Source organism: Mandrillus leucophaeus, unplaced genomic scaffold (genome assembly GCF_000951045.1).
Source record: "Mandrillus leucophaeus isolate KB7577 unplaced genomic scaffold, Mleu.le_1.0 Scaffold277, whole genome shotgun sequence".
Lineage (NCBI taxonomy): Eukaryota > Metazoa > Chordata > Mammalia > Primates > Cercopithecidae > Mandrillus > Mandrillus leucophaeus.
In genome coordinates, this window is record NW_012102887.1 from 748,596 (window position 1) to 761,317 (window position 12,722).

Consider the following 12,722-nt stretch of genomic DNA (forward strand, 5'->3'; position numbering starts at 1 on the left):
TGATTTTATCGAAAGCTTTTTTTGTGTCTATTAAGATTATCACATGGTTTTTATTTTTAATTCTGTTTATGTGGTGAGTTACATTTATTGATTTGTGTATACTGTAACAACCTGGCATCCCAGGAATAAAGCCTACTTGATCATAGTAAATTAACTTTTTGATGTGCTACTGGGTGCAGTTTATTCGTATTTTGTTGAGGATTTTTCCACCTATGTTCATCAGGGATATTGGCCTCAAGTTTTCTTTTTACTTTATTTATTTATTTACTGAGACAGGGTCACACTTTGTCACCCAGACTGGAGTACAGTGGCAAGATCTCAGCTCACTGCAACTTCCGCCTCCCAGGCTCAAGCAATTCTCCCACCTTAGCCTCCTAAGCAACTGAGACTACAGGTGTGCACCACCATGCATTGCTAATTTTTGTATTCTTTGGTAGAGACAAGGTTTCACCATGCTGGCCAGACTGGTCTCAAACTCTTGAGCTCAAGTGATCCAACCACCTTGGCTTCCAAAATGCTGAGGTTACAGGTGTGAGCCACCACACCTAGTCAAGATTTTTGTTGTTGTGTTTGTTTGTTTTGTGTGTGTGTGTGTGTGTGTCTCTGAGTGTGCCTGACAGATTTTGGTATAAGGATGATGCTCATCTCATAGAATGAGTTAGGAAGGAGTCCTTCCTCCTCAATTTTTTTGGAATAGTTTTGGTAGAATTTGTACCAGTTCTTCTTTGTATATTTGGTAGAATTTGGCTGTCAATCTACCTGATCCAGGGTAATTTGATTGGTAGGTTTCTTTATTACTGATTCAATTTCAGAACTCAATATTGGTGTGTTCCGGGTTTCAATTTCTTCCTGATACAATCTTAAGAGCGTGTGTGGTTCCAGGAATTTATCAACTTCCTGTAGATTTTCCAGTTTGTGTGCATAGAGCTGTCCATAATAGTTTCTGAAAAATCTTTTGGATTTCTATGGGATCAGTTGTAACGTAACCCTTGTTTTTTCTTATTGTGCTTTTTGGATCTGCTCTCTTTTTTTCTTTATTAACCTAGCTATCGGCTTGTTGATCTTTTTATCCTTTCAAAAAACCAACTTTTGGTTTTGCGGATATTTTCCATCGAATTCTGGATCTCAATTTCACTCAGTTCTGCTCTGATTTCAGTTATTTCTTTTCTTCTGCTAGTTTTTGGGTTAATCTATCCTTATTTTTCTAGTTCGTCTAGGTGAGATTTCAAATCATCGATTTGAGATCTTTCAAACTTCTTGATGTAGTTGTTTAGTGCTAGAAACATTTCTGTTAACACTGCTTTTGCTGTATCCCAGATATTTTGGTATGCCATTCTGGACATCAGCCATGGCAAAGAATTTATGACTAAGTCCTCAAAAGCAATTGCAACAAAAACAAAAATTGATATGTGAGATCTAATTAACTGAAGAGCTTCTGCACAGCAAAAGAAACTATCAACAGAGTAAGCAGACAACCTGCAGAAGAGAAGAAAATATTTGCAAATTATGCATCCAACAAAAGCCTAATATCCAGAATCTATAAAGAACTTAAACAATTCAACAAGTAAAAGTCAATTTACCCTATTAAAAAGTAGACAAAGGACATGAACAGAAACTTCTCAAAGAAGACATACATGTGTCCAACAAACTTAAAAAACTGCTCAACATCACTCATCATCAGAGAAATGCAAATCAAAACCACAATGAGATATAGTCTCAGACTAGTCAGTATGGCTTTTGTTAAAAGATTAAAAATAACAGATGTTAGTGAGGCTGCAGAGAAAAAGGAATGCTTATACACTATTGGTGGAATGTAAATTAGTTCAGCCACTGTGTAAAGCAATCTGGAGATTTCTCGAAGAATTTAAAAACAGAACTACCACTCAACCCAGCATTCCCATTACCGGGTACATACCCAAAGGAATACAAGTCATTCCACCAAAAAAGACACATGCACACATATGTTCATCACAGTTCTCTTCACAATAGCAAAGATACCAGATCAACCTAGATACCATCAATGGTGGAATGGATAAACAAAATGTAGCACAAATGAAATACTACGCAGCCATAAAAGAGAAAAAATTATGCCCTTTGCAACAACATGGATGCAGCTGGAGGCCACTATCCTAAGCAAATTAATGCAGGAACAGAAAGCCAAATACTGCATGTTCTCACTTATAAGTGGGAGCTAAACATTGGGTACTCATGGACATAAAGATGGGAACAATAAACACTAGGGACTACTAGATGGGAGTGTGAGGGAGGTGGGGACAAGGTCTAAAAAACTACCTATTTGGATACTATGCTCAGTAACTGTGTGATGGGATCATGGGTATGACAAACCTCAGCATCATACAACATAACCATGTATCAAAACTGTACATGTACCTCTGAATCTAAAATAAAAGCGGGGCTGAGGTTGGTGGCTCATGCCTGTAATCCCAGCACTCTGGGAAGCTGACGCGGGAGGATCATTTGAGGTTAGGTGTTTAAGAACAGCCTGAAAAAAATGGTGAAACCCTGTCTCTACTAAAAATAGTAAAAATTAGCCAAGTATGGGGGTGAACACCTGTCATCTCAGCTACTCTGGAGGCTGAGGCAGGAGAATCTCTTGAACCTGGGAGGCGGAGGTTGTAGTGAGCCAAGATCGCACCCCTGCACTCTGGTTTGTGTAACAGAGCGAGACTCCATCTCAATAAAATAAATAAATAAGAATAAAATATAAATTGAAATTTTTTTAAAAGACATAGTATTTGCATATGACTTATATACATCTTCTTATATACTTTAAATTATGTTTAGCTTACTTATAATACCTACTACAATGTAAAATCTATGTAAATAGTTGTAATATTCTATTTTTTATTTGTTATTTTTTACTTAGTATTGTTAACTTTTATTGTTTTTTTTTTTTTAATTTTTGATCCACAGTTGGTTTAATCTGCAGATGTGAAACCTGTGAATACAGAGGGCCAACTCTAGTTTCTATAGATAATTTTGAACCACACTAAGGTTTGTAATTCCAAAAATCAGACCAGGTGTGTTGTCTCATGCCTGTAATCCTAGCACTTTGGGAGGCCAAGACAGGAGGATCTCTTGAGCCCAGGAGTTCAAGACCAGCCTGGGCAACATAGGGAGACCTCGCCTCTACAAAAAATTTAAAAATTAGCCTGCTGGGGTTGCACACATTTGTGGTTCCAGCTACATGGGAGGCTGAGGTGGGAGGATCGCTTGAACCTGGGAGGCTAAGATTGCAGTGAGCCAAGATAGTATCACTGCACTACAGCCTGGGCAACAGAGCCAGACCCTGCCTCAAAAAAAAAAAAAATCCTTACAATTTAAAAGAACTAGAGCATCAATATTAATGGGACATAATGAAGACTGTTGTCTAATCTCACAGTTAAAGATAGCAAGGGTGTACCAGCTACAATGACAACTCCTTTCCTTCCTCACACAGAGTACTCCTCGTAGAGGCAGACATGCGTAGACAGCTAGTGCTGCAAAATGGTGCAGAGCAGGCACCCAGAGCCAAGGCCAGGCACAGGACATCTTTGCCTTCAGACCTTGTGCAAGTATCTTAACCTCTCTGTGTCCCAGTTTTCTCACTTTTCAAATCAGTACAACAGTAACTTCTACGTCAAAGGTGCTGAAAATTAAATGTCAATAGATACACACTGAGAAGAGTATTTGGTATGCACATAGTGAATACTTTAAAAATGTAAGTTACTGTTTTTATATGCTGAAGTACAGGAGAAACATACAAGAATGAAAGAGTATAGATTGTTTGTTTTGAATTGAATTATGACTTCCAAATTCCATATGTTGAAATCCTAATTCCTAATACTTCAGAATGTGACCTTATTTGGAGATAGGGTCATTGCAGTGTAAGTATTTAAGTGGAGGTCACACTGGAGCAGGGTGGGTCTTTACTACAGTATGACTAGTGTTACAAAAAAGAGAAATTTAGATGCAGACACACATAGGAGAATGTCATGTAAAGATAAAGGCAGAGATAGGGTGATATTCTACAAACCACATAATGCAAAGTTTGCCATCAAATCATCAGAAGCTAGGAAGGAAGCATAAAACATCCTGTCCTGTTGCCCTCAGGACCAACCCTGATGACACTTTGATCTTGGACTTCTAGTCTCTAGAACTGTGAGACAATATATTTAAGGCACCCAATTTGTGATACTTTGTTACAATAGTCCTAGAAACTAATACATTGATCTGAAACTGGTAATACATAAATCTTTCCATGTTCTTGATTTTCTAAAGTAGAAGTGTAAAGACAAAAAAGAAAGACTTTCCCTGCTATTCCCACCAAGTTTTTACTGTTTGGTAAATGGCCACATACATCATGTTGTTTTGTGAGCCTCACACAAGCCAGTAAGAGAGTCTCTGAGTAAACCTGTGGGAGATACTGAGGTTACCAGCAGGAATGGAAGACTGGCCTTCATCCACGGGCTGGAATCACAAGGGGCTTCAGACACATCCATCATCCGAAGCTACCATGGACAGAACCCTGGGTGCGAGTCATTCTCTGAAAAGCCAACAGTTGGGGATGCCCCGAGTTCTAGGCTGGTGCCTCCTTCTCTGCAGAATTCCATGACATTGGGCTTCTTTGATGTGTTTACATCACATTGTTTAAAGAAAAATAGCTCTGGAGTTAGATTACCCTGATTAAAGCCATGACTTCCTCATTTGCTAGAGATGCTACCTTGGACAAGATGCTTAACGTTACTGTGCTATCAATTTCCAAATTTTGTTAAAGTGGCTATTATATTAACTGACCTTTGCTTATAGGTTTATTGGAAAAATTAGCTATAATGTGAAGGGCATAGGATAGTGACTGGCATATAGAAAACATGCAATAAATGTTATTCTATAATTTATTATTATTTATTATTATTCTGTAATATAGTCTTTTAAACACACCTGTGTTTACTGTAATACGGAAAAAAAAATCTCTCAAAAACTTGGTGAAATTTTTTTTTTTATTTTTTTGAGATGAAATCTCGCTCTGTCACCCAGGCTGGAGTACAGTGGCGCAATCTCGGCTCACTGCAACCTCTGCATCCTGGGTTCAAGTGATTCTCCTGCCTCAGTCTCCCGAGTAGCTGTGATTACAGGTGCCTGCCACCGTGCCCATCTAATTTCTGTATTTTTAGTAGAATCAAGGTTTCACCATATTGGCCACGCTAACTTTGAACTCCTGACCTCAGGTGATCCACCTGCCTTGGCCTCCCAAGGTGCTGGAATTACAGGTGTAAACCACTCCATCCGGCCAGTCAAATAATTGTTACATGGATGTTTTGTGTTCAGCATTGTGACTGAATAGAGAGACCACATTATGGCAGAAAATATATGCACTTCACAGTCTTAGAAGAAGTAAGAACATTCTTCAAACCCCCTGAGCCTTCAGGGATTAAGAAACCTGAGCTTGAGATTTCCACACTAAACCCCGATAAGGAAAAAGATAGAAAGAGGTTCAGATTTGTGATGCTCCCTGGCAATTGGCAAAGCAGAGGTAAACCATCTTTAGAGAAAAGCTTTCATGAACGATGTCTAAGCAATGAGTTCATAAGGATCAACCAGTATCAAAGAAGGCGATCTACTATGCATGAGAATCAGCAGAAATATAGAATGATATTCTTACTTCTTCAAAGATACCAGATATTGGAATTGCCAAATACAAAAGAGTAAACAGCTATGTGTACAAGTATTACAGACATAAAGTGTCAGTCTCAATGATGAACATGCAACACAGATCATCAAGAATAAGTAGGAAGCATGATTTTAAAATATAATTTTTGGGGAAACCCAAAATATGCAATTTTTGAATTTAAAATTTAAAAATTCAATAGATGGTTCATAGTAGAGATAGTTGAAGCATTTAGTGAACTAGAAGATGTAGAAATAGAAGATATATCAAAAATTGTACAGAATGCATCACACACAAAGTTAAGAAAATGGCAAATGTGTATAAACCTTAAAAGATATGAAGAATAGAATGAGAATAGGATGTGTATATCTAATTGGAGTTACATAAGCAGAAAAGAGAGACAATATTTGAAAAGATAAAGAATGCAAATATTCTAAACCGATGAAAAATGTAAATCTGCATATACAGGAATACAATATTCACAGGTAGATAAATTAAATCTTCCAACTAAAAGCATAAACACTGGAAAATGTCAATTAGAAGCTAATTAAACTGTTTTAATATGCAGATGATGTAACTGTCTACCTAAATTCTCCACCCTCACAATCTACAAATTGTTAAAATGATAAGGATAATTTAGATAGGCAGCTGGACAGAAGACGTCTACATGAAAATTAATTTTCTAAAAGCCAGCAACAAGCAGAAATTTAAAAATGTAACATTTGTTATAAAATAACACTAAAATGCATCAAATTTCATCTAATAAAAGATACGTATCACCTATACAAAGAAAGTCATGTAAATTTATTTAAATAAATAAAGGCCTAAATAATACAGATTTCATTTCATTAGATAAACAAAATCATTTTTCAGTTCTCCCCAGTTTGATCTAAACACCCAATGTAATTTCAACAAAAATTCCAGTAGCATTTTCTGTGAAACTTGACAAAATTATTCTGGAATTAATTTGGAAAAGCAAAGGGCAAAAATATGCCCAAGGTGCCAGATTCGGTGGCTCATGCCTGTCATCCCAGCACTTTGGGAGGACAAGTGGGGCGACACGAGGTCAGGAGATGGAGGCCATCCTAGCTAACATGGTGAAACCCTGTCTCTACTCAAAATACAAAAAAATTAGCCAGGCGTGGTGGCGGTTAGTCCCAGCTACTCCAGAGGCTGAGGCGGGAGAATGGCGTGAACCCGGAAGGCAGAGCTTGCAGTGAGCCGAGATCGTGCCTCTGCACTCCAGCCTGGGGGAAAGAGCGAGACTCCATCTCAAAAACAAAAAACAAACAAACAAAAAAATGCCCAAAACATTCCTAAAGAAGAAAAAGAAAAAAATTAGGCATATTCTAGCAAATGTAAAAACTTATTATAAAGCCATAAAAATTAATATAGCTATTTTTTTATGTATCCATATATTGATCAATTAAACAGAAAACCTAGAAACAGGAATTATGATCAAACAAATCATTGAAGATCATTAGAAAAAGCGGTCCTTATTCAATACATGAAAATAGGATATTGGGTTGTATAATAGAAAAATGCACAAAAGGTATTAATAAAGAATTATATAAAAGAATAAACACATATGGCTGACATGAAAAGATCTTCAACTCTTTAATGATCTTTAGAAATACAAATTACGACCACAATGAGATGCTGCTCTTTTACATTCATTAGATTTGCAAAATCTTAGAAACCTGACAAGATTAAAATGTTCACATGGGTATGGAATAACTAGAACACACATTCTGTGGAAACTGTCATTGATACAACATTTTGGAAAACAATTTGTTTTCCATTTTGTAGGAAGTGTGAAAAAGTGTAAATTGTCATGTCAGAAACATACATACTGGATTTTTGTCCTTAAACATAGAAAATTAAGTTAGTATTTGGTTCCCATTACACACTGAAACTCAGTCAGATGTTTTACAAAGAGGAAATCATCCATTAAAGTAGATATATCTCCTCAGCCTCATTGTTCCTCCCTATGAGATAACAGTATAAAATTGCCACTAAATGCAGGGAAAGAAGCCTTACCTTTCCAGACAACCTACTTAAAATGATAGTGTTTTTCCTAGTGGCTTAGTTGGCTCTCTAATTGGAGCCCACATGGTTTCAAACGGCAGCTAAAAGCATGGCAATAAAAGTATGCTCACTCGAGGCTGGCATTATAAACAATAACTTGAGAAGATACACATTGAGATGAAAGTCAAATTTACAAAAAGACCATATGATGACTCAATGGGTTGGCTAGAAACATCTGTTACTGAAATAATAGAATGTGGCAAGGTGGAGTTTCTCCAAAGATAAAATAAAAACTCTTTATGGCCTTAAACAGGAATGTGTTCAGGATGCAGTTGAAATGTCAGTCTTTTTTTTTTTTTTAATGTGCAAATCCACTGAGGCAACCTACACATTACTTCTCTGATTCACAAGTAGCATTAAAAAACTTGGACCTCAGTCAGGCACAGTGACTCAGGCCTATAATCCCGGCACTTCGGGAGGCTGAGGCAGGCGGATCACCTGAGATTAGGAGTTCGAGACCAGCCTGGCCAATATGGGGAAACCCTGTCTCTACTAAAAATACAAAAATTAGCAGGAGTAGTGGTGCTAGCCTGTAGCCCCAGTTAATCGGGAGGCTGAGGCAGGAGAATCCTTTGAATCTGGGAGGCGGAGGTTGCAGTGAGCTGAGATCATGCCACTGCACTCCAGCCTGAGTAACAGAGCGAGACTGTGTCTCAAAAAAAAAAAAAAGAAAAGAATAAAAAAAGGATGGACTTCGAGAAGAGACAGGGAACAAGAGCTGGAGTATTTAGCTTTAGGGATCACTGGTTAGTTCACCTCCCTTGTACTTCTCTTATGTTTGGGGTCTTTTCTACATTTTATTGCTCAGAAAATCATTGGAAATTAGCTTTTATCTACTAGGCTTGGCATCATGGCTGTCTTTCTTTCTAAAAATATTTGTCTTACAACACTTTATGAAAACCTAGTCAGATGTTTTATTAGGAAAATGAATAAAACAATAAAAAGCATCATTCTTTTGAAAAAAAAAAAAAGCACAAAATTAGCCTATTCTGAACGACAGGAATAATTTTAATCCATAGTTATATTTCGTTTCTTTTTAATATAAATGTATAAAATTAAATCTAAACCATTAGAAGCTGGCTAAGCAATATATACATTGTTGAAATCTTTTATTAATGTATTGGCTTATGAGTCCCAGCACACTCAATGCTATTAAAAGACATCCAGGACTTGTGCTGGAAATCTCTGTGGAAAATGCATGCATTTTCTTCCAGTTTCCTTAAAAATCATCACACTGTGAGCATTTATAAACTTCATAAGATAAAACACACACAGTCAAAGTAGAGACCATATTTTGAGAAGTTATTTGTGTTGGGCCGTCTCCATATGTTAGTTTTTTTGGCTATAAAACAATCCTAAGAGGTTATCATTATTAATTCCACTTTACAGACAAGGTAACCCAGGTTCAAAAAGATTAACAACTTGCATTTACAGAGTTTATGAGTATAAACTGTCGATTTAAACCAAGATTGTCAAGGTTCATGTTGTTCTTATTATTCTATACTGCACTGATTCCGAAGTCAGGCTGTCTTACCCAGCACAAGTCCCTAAAGGATTCATTTCTGATTTTGCCCATGCCCTGTTCATCACATTTATTTGTTCAATAAGTATTCGTTGAGTACTTTGTCTATGCCAGTCTCTATGCCATAGGTTTAGGATACAGAATTACGGATTACAGATTGTTTAAAATTAAAGAATATTTACGGCCAAGTGTAGAAAAATCTCTAGAGTAGGGAGACACCTATGAATGCAGTTGCCCAAAGTGAACTGATTGTGGCTGCCAAAAACACCTCAAGAAACTGACAGCAGGTGTTCTCTAGGAAGTAAAATAAACTGTGAATAATGCTTGTCCTTACAAATAAGCAATAACCAACTGGCAAGAATGTAAGAGGAGAGGAGTTAGAAAGGCTGGATTTGGAATCTCAGCTCTGCCCTTTATGAGCTGTGAAAACATGGACAATGAGATGAAGCTTTCCATGTTTGTTTCTTCAGCTGTAAAGCAGGAAAATGGTAATAGTCAATTTCTTGAAGAAATTAAAATAAAATATTGCTGTGGTTTGAATGTGTGTGCTTCCCTCGACCCCCCGAAATATTTGTATGTTGAAACCCTAATCACCAATGTGATGATATAGATAGCGCCTTTGGGAGATGATTAGATCATTAGGGTAGAGCTCTCATAAATAGCCCCCTTATAAAAGAGGCCCCAGAGAGCTGCCTGGCCCCACAGCAAGAAGATATCATAGAGACACCGAATCTACCAGTGTCTTTATCTTGGTCTTCCCATCCTCCAAAACTGTCACAAATAGACTTCTGTTGTTTGTGAGCCAGACAGTTTATGGTATTTTGTTGTAGCAGTCCTCACAGACTAAGACACACATAAAACTTCAAGCACACAGAAGATAATCAAACCCTACTGCCACTATCATTTTTATTTCCCTAAACCTTCCCTTCATGTATCTAGAACCTATGCTAATATAGCAGAAAGTCATCATCCACTTAGTTAAAGGAAAAATATTTTAACATAATATAACAGTTTTCAGTTCAGAACTTTCACTTTTGGAAATGCAGACACAAAAATAAAACCAAATTACAAATATATTTTCTTGAAAAAGATTTTTTTTTCTTTTACATGCTAAAGTACACTATAAATACATTTGAAGTTGGTTATATATAATCCTTTAAAAGTTTAAGAGCTCAACTCCTTGGATTTTGCTCTTTCATTCTGTTTGTAATTAGGCCCCATGTATGAGTCACCTGCCAATGAAGATGTGAAACTAACTTTCCCTCTTTCCTTTTGTCCAACAGTGATTGTCACTATTGGCTAACCATTGAAGGCACCTGCAGAGCTTTGAAAACTACTGTTGTCTGGGTCCTCATTCCAATGTAATTGTCTGGGATGAAGCCTTGACATCAGGATTTTTAAAGCTCCCCAAGAGATTCTATCTATGTACAATTAGAGTTCAGGGTCCTATCCCTCAATAGCTTCATTATATATTTGCCACTGACTGGTTAAAATTTTATGTGTGGGTTACAGTAGGAGAGAAAATCAATGAACTGCACAAGAGAGCTGAGGAAATTACCAGCATACAGCACAAAAAGAGACAGGGTAAATGAGTGCAAGGTTAAAAAAGCATGGAGAATGAAATAACAGGTTTGACGTGCTCTATGTTTCAGAAAAAGGTAAAGATAATAGGATAGGCAATATCAATATGTCTAAGAATTTTTTAGTTCTGAAGGAAGATAAAAACCTTCAGCTTGAAGAAGCACACAGATACTGTTTGGCTCTGTGGCCCCACCCAAATCTCAGGTTGTATTGAAATCCCAATGTTGGGGGAGGGATCTTGGGGAAGGTGATTGGATCATGGGAGTAGATTTCCCCCTTGCTGTTCTCATGATAGTGAGTGAGTTCTCACAAGACCTGGTTGTTTAAAAGTGTGTGGCACTTCCCCCTTTGCTTTTTCTCTTTCTCCTCTTTCACCATGAGAAGATTGTCCCTGCTTCCCCTTCACCTTCTGCCATGATGATTGTAAGTTTCCTGAGACCTCCCCATCCATGCCTCCTGTACAACCTGTGGAAATGTGAGTCAATTAGACCTCTTTTCTCCATAAATTACCCAGTCTCATAGCAGTGTGCGAATGGACTCATACACACACCAAGCTGGGAGAGAGAAGATGTCTTCTTCCCACACCCGATGTTTCCTTTCAGGTGTACAGAATGTCATTGATGTGATCCAACACGGGCCTTTATCCTCCCTCTAACTCACATTTCCCTTGGTGTATTAGTCGAGGTTCTCTAGGGTAAAAGAACCACTATGATCTATATAGATGAGAGGACATTTATTATGAGAATTGGCTCATGGGATTATCATGGATGAGAAGTCTCACAATATGACGTCTGTAAGCTGGAAACCCAGAAAACCCAGTGGTGTAATTCAGTCTCAGTCTGGAGGCTTGAGAACCAGGGGAGCCCATGGTGTAAGTGCCAATTTGATGAGGAAAACCTCAAAACCGGGGTGGAATGGAGGGGAAAAAGTGAGCACTGGTATAAGTCCCAAGTCCAAAGTTCTGAGAGCCAAGAGTTCTGATGTCTAAGAGAAGGAAAAGACAAATGTCCCAGCTCAAGAAGAGAGAGAAATAGAATTGCTTTCACCGCCAAGGCAAATCCCTCAGGGGATTAGATGCTGCCTGCACATATTGGTGAGGGCAATCTTCTTCACTCAGTCTACTGATTCAAATGCTAATCTCTTCCAGAAATACCCTCATAGACACACCCAGAAATAATGTTTTACCAGTTATCTTGGCATCCCTTAACCCAGTCAAGTTGATGCATAACATTAACCATCACACCTCAGGAGTGATTTCTCTGACTAGCAAATATAGAAAAAGCAGCTGGATATGCACAATAAGATATGCTAAGACATGCTGGATAGGCTTAGCTCTTTCTTCTTCCTCACTGAAGCCAACTGCCCAGGGAAGGCTTACCTGGGCCAGACCTGTCCTTACCTCACCTTACCTGGCCTTACCTGAGGCCAGACCTCTTTTCCCAGCAGTTGCCCAGTCCAGTGCTGCCTGGAACAGGACTGGTGAGTCTGTCTAATTCTGAGGTGAGAATGTAAGGAAGTGGGAACTCACATACCGAAGGAGGGAGTGTTAATTAAAACCACCTCCTTTGAGGGCGTAATTGGACAAACAAATCCTTAAGTTGAAGATGCACATTATCTATGCACTGGCAATTCCACTCTGGAACTGGATATAATCCCATGAAACTCCCTTGCAAGTGGATATTAAAAATGTGTAAAGGTCATTGATTGTAGCAGTGAGAAAACTACTCAAATGCCGATCAATAGGTATATAGTATAGTCACAGAATAAATACTATGCAACGTTAATATTCACGAACTACATAGATTTGTATAGATGCGGATAAATCGTAAGATATTGAGTGAAAAAATTCACTCAAATTTTTAA